General features: G+C 53.9%; 1 non-coding gene across 1 annotated transcript in view; it reads right to left on the minus strand.

Annotated features, from left to right (window-relative positions):
- LOC124774184 overlaps positions 1-1,451 on the minus strand; it is a 1,909-nt gene extending 458 nt beyond the window's left edge. The window contains exon 1 of the ribosomal RNA XR_007015176.1: positions 1-1,451. This exon is cut by the window's left edge and continues 458 nt beyond it. This is a non-coding gene — a ribosomal RNA (small subunit ribosomal RNA).
- Between the last annotated feature and the right edge of the window lie 3,549 nt (positions 1,452-5,000).

The following is a 5,000-nucleotide window of genomic DNA, read 5'->3' on the forward strand; positions in this document are numbered from 1 at the left end:
GCGACTAGTTAGCAGGCTAGAGTCTCGTTCGTTATCGGAATTAACCAGACAAATCGCTCCACCAACTAAGAACGGCCATGCACCACCACCCACCGAATCAAGAAAGAGCTATCAATCTGTCAATCCTTCCGGTGTCCGGGCCTGGTGAGGTTTCCCGTGTTGAGTCAAATTAAGCCGCAGGCTCCACTCCTGGTGGTGCCCTTCCGTCAATTCCTTTAAGTTTCAGCTTTGCAACCATACTTCCCCCGGAACCCAAAAGCTTTGGTTTCCCGGAGGCTGCCCGCCGAGTCATCGGAGGAACTGCGGCGGATCGCTGGCTGGCATCGTTTATGGTTAGAACTAGGGCGGTATCTGATCGCCTTCGAACCTCTAACTTTCGTTCTTGATTAATGAAAACATACTTGGCAAATGCTTTCGCTTCTGTTCGTCTTGCGACGATCCAAGAATTTCACCTCTAACGTCGCAATACGAATGCCCCCGCCTGTCCCTATTAATCATTACCTCGGGTTCCGAAAACCAACAAAATAGAACCGAGGTCCTATTCCATTATTCCATGCACACAGTATTCAGGCGGGCTTGCCTGCTTTAAGCACTCTAATTTGTTCAAAGTAAACGTGCCGGCCCACCGAGACACTCAATAAAGAGCACCCTGGTAGGATTTCAACGGGGTCCGCCTCGGGACGCACGAGCACGCACGGGGCGGTCGCACGCCTTCGGCTCGCCCCACCGGCAGGACGTCCCACGATACATGCCAGTTAAACACCGACGGGCGGTGAACCAACAGCGTGGGACACAAATCCAACTACGAGCTTTTTAACCGCAACAACTTTAATATACGCTATTGGAGCTGGAATTACCGCGGCTGCTGGCACCAGACTTGCCCTCCAATAGATACTCGTTAAAGGATTTAAAGTGTACTCATTCCGATTACGGGGCCTCGGATGAGTCCCGTATCGTTATTTTTCGTCACTACCTCCCCGTGCCGGGAGTGGGTAATTTGCGCGCCTGCTGCCTTCCTTGGATGTGGTAGCCGTTTCTCAGGCTCCCTCTCCGGAATCGAACCCTGATTCCCCGTTACCCGTTACAACCATGGTAGGCGCAGAACCTACCATCGACAGTTGATAAGGCAGACATTTGAAAGATGCGTCGCCGGTACGAGGACCGTGCGATCAGCCCAAAGTTATTCAGAGTCACCAAGGCAAACGGACCGGACGAGCCGACCGATTGGTTTTGATCTAATAAAAGCGTCCCTTCCATCTCTGGTCGGGACTCTGTTTGCATGTATTAGCTCTAGAATTACCACAGTTATCCAAGTAACGTGGGTACGATCTAAGGAACCATAACTGATTTAATGAGCCATTCGCGGTTTCACCTTAATGCGGCTTGTACTGAGACATGCATGGCTTAATCTTTGAGACAAGCATATGACTACTGGCAGGATCAACCAGGGAGCTGCGTCAACTAGAGCTGAGCAGCCGGCCGCCCGGGAGTGTGTCCCGGGGGCCCGCGCGAACACGCAAGCGTCCGCTCAATCATTCTGCAAACAGGAGGAGGCTGAGCTCCCCTGCACAATACACCTCGAAACCCTCTCAGGTCCCGGCGGCGCGCAGCGCCGTCCCAAGTACTTGGTCGGGTTCGAGAGAGGCGCAATCGCCCGGAGTTAGGCGAGTAGACGCTTTCGGTGCGACCACCCGTGCTCCCAACTGAGCTTGCCGCTGCCGACAGAGGCCCGGGAGCGTGCTGTCGTGGCATTGCCGGCGGGAGACAACACGCGCCACCTACGGTGACCGGCAGCTCCAACGCCAGCGCCACAGAAGGACAAAAGCCCCACTTGGGTGCCGAAGCGAACTCTCCCAGCACAGCGCACGCGCCAACACATCCGCACAGCTGCGATACAAACCACCAGCGAGAACCGCTGGGGCGACCGAGCAGCAGACGGCGTCGCGGCGCCGAGCGCCGGGCGGCGGCGCATCCTCAACGCACACAGTCCTCAATCGGACCAGCACACTGAAGATGTCCACCGCGCTTCGCACCGGGCCCGCGAGGACCTACTTTGGCCGCACGGCGCCGCGCGCAGGGTGCGCCGGCGCGCAGCTGCGACGCCTGCCGCGTCCGTCGGCCGGCGCGCCTGCCACTGGCCGCCCCCACCAGCCGGCTGTAGCGCGTGCGCCCACGCACCGCGCGGCCAGCACGCCGGGAGGCGCCCCCTCACCGGCCGGGGACGGTCCCACCCAGCCACCGCCGCGTATCGCTTCACACCCAGATGCCGTTCAGTTTCATCGGCATGGTGGGTATCGCTGGAACAACCGGTTAGTACCTCAACCTATCGTCGCCATCACCGATTCACCCCTAGCGAGAACAACCGCACCACAACGGGTTACCATTTCTTCATTTGCGTAACTTCACCAGCAAACGTAGGCGTCCATCGCCATTAGCAACTTCAACGATTATTGCATGCCTGTGTCAGGTGTCACGCCACACTACGTCTGCCCACATACACGCAACAAAATGTGCACGCCTAGACAATACGTGGAAGGTGGCCCCCGTACGTATGCGATGTCCATTGCTCGAACGACTGTCAACCGGCCTCTGTAGCATGTCGCAGATATGGAACGCGGTGCACCATGCTATCACGGTGTTTGAGGAGAGACGACTAGGTCCGAATACATCAACACACAGCTCATGCTGATCGCCATCCACGGCGTCCGTTCCTCCCACACGTCTCTATGGCGTACCACACTGCAATCCAGCTCTCATAGGGAGACGACACGTAGCTGCGTGCACAATATTTGCACTGTATGGTCCGCCGTTTTTGGGCGCAGTCGTTGTACGGTCACACATGTGCCACGATGTATCATTCAGTACATAAGGACGAATGTGCAGTACAGATTGTGGTTTATGCGTACGACATCAGCGGACAGTTGACACAGGCCGCACCACAACGTAGCCTGAGTACGTCGCATGCGAAGGGCATTGAACATGCAAACTTCTCACCAACCAGCTTGCGAAGGCAGGGGGCAAGGTGGGGACGTGGGGAGGGGTGGGGGGGGGGGGGGGGCGGCATGTACGTCCTGCTGCCATCCACATAACAGTGTACAGCAGGAGCATGTGGAAAGTCAGCAAGACTTGCAAGGTGTTTAACATGAAGCGATACACAGGGGAGCGGGCAGTGCGAGTAGCGAACTATATTGCGAGGGTTGCGGGTGGGCAACACTACACTAATTGAACGAGTCGTATAACAATTACAGAGCAGGTTTAGGCGACAACGTGGGTTACGTTAGCGGACAACGTGGGTTACGTTAAGGCACAACGTGGGTTACGTTAAGGCACAACGTGGGTTACGTTAAGGCACAACGTGGGTTACGTTAAGGCACAACGTGGGTTACGTTAAGGCACAACGTGGGTGACGTTAAGGCACAACGTGGGTTACGTTAAGGCACAACGTGGGTTACGTTAAGGCACAACGTGGGTTACGTTAAGGCACAACGTGGGTTACGTTAAGGCACAACGTGGGTTACGTTAAGGCACAACGTGGGTTACGTTAGGGCACAACATGGGTTACGTTAGGGCACAACATGGGTTAGGTTAGGGGACAACATGGGTTAGGTTAGGGGACAACATGGGTTAGGTTAGGGGACAACATGGGTTAGGTTAGGGGACAACATGGGTTAGGTTAGGGGACAACATGGGTTAGGTTAGGGGACAACGTGGGTTAGGTTAGGGGACAACGTGGGTTAGGTTAGGGGACAACGTGGGTTAGGTTAGGGGACAACGTGGGTTAGGTTAGGGGACAACGTGGGTTAGGTTAAGGCACAACGTGGGTTAGGTTAAGGCACAACGTGGGTTACGTTAAGGCACAACGTGGGTTACGTTAAGGCACAACGTGGGTTACGTTAAGGCACAACGTGGGTTACGTTAAGGCACAACGTGGGTTACGTTAAGGCACAACGTGGGTTACGTTAAGGCACAACGTGGGTTACGTTAAGGCACAACGTGGGTTACGTTAAGGCACAACGTGGGTTACGTTAAGGCACAACGTGGGTTACGTTAAGGCACAACGTGGGTTAGGTTAAGGCACAACATGGGTTACGTTAAGGCACAACATGGGTTACGTTAAGGCACAACATGGGTTAGGTTAAGGCACAACATGGGTTAGGTTAAGGCACAACATGGGTTAGGTTAAGGTACAACATGGGTTAGGTTAAGGTACAACATGGGTTAGGTTAAGGTACAACATAGGTTAGGTTAAGGTACAACATAGGTTAGGTTAAGGTACAACATAGGTTAGGTTAAGGTACAACATAGGTTAGGTTAAGGTACAACATAGGTTAGGTTAGGTTAGGTTAGGTTACACGTTGTTGTAAGGAAAGGTGTAGGGGGGGGGGGCGGGGGCGGCAGGTTCGTTGATAGTGATTATAGTAAGTGAATGCTTGTGACATGATCAGATTTGTCACGTCAGGATGCACCTTTGGCTTATTAGAGGCGGCGCTCCAATTCTATGCTTGTGTGAGACCTGTGTCTTTGACTCATGTCATTGTTTGTGCGCTGTGACAGGAGGTACTATTGTGATGTTGGGTGCACCGTTGTATAGGACATGTGTGGGTGTTGGTGCCTGGTCTGCGCAATGGTGGATGTCGAAAGGCTGGGATATTGTATTTTCCGCATGGACCTCCTGGTCTGGTTGTGATAGTGTGGATTGTGTAATGTGGCGGAGAAGATGCACTGGATGTTGTTCCATGCTGGTGCTTACATATTGTATGTGCGCCTGTTAGAAGCAGAGAGTGGTGCGTGATCAGAGTGTCTGGCTGACGTGTGGTTCCCATTGTGGGCAGACTCTTTCAGCATGTATACGGACAGTTGTGTATATTTGCTGTAGTTTGATGGCTCTGCATTGATTACTAATCAGCGCCGTGTGTACGGGTAATCTGGTTCCAGTCCAAAATGTTCCATCTGTGTACATTAGTGACAAAGACTCCCCCCATGCAGTGGGGCTCGGTCTG

The sequence above is a fragment of the Schistocerca piceifrons genome, unplaced genomic scaffold, assembly GCF_021461385.2.
Source record: "Schistocerca piceifrons isolate TAMUIC-IGC-003096 unplaced genomic scaffold, iqSchPice1.1 HiC_scaffold_961, whole genome shotgun sequence".
Lineage (NCBI taxonomy): Eukaryota > Metazoa > Arthropoda > Insecta > Orthoptera > Acrididae > Schistocerca > Schistocerca piceifrons.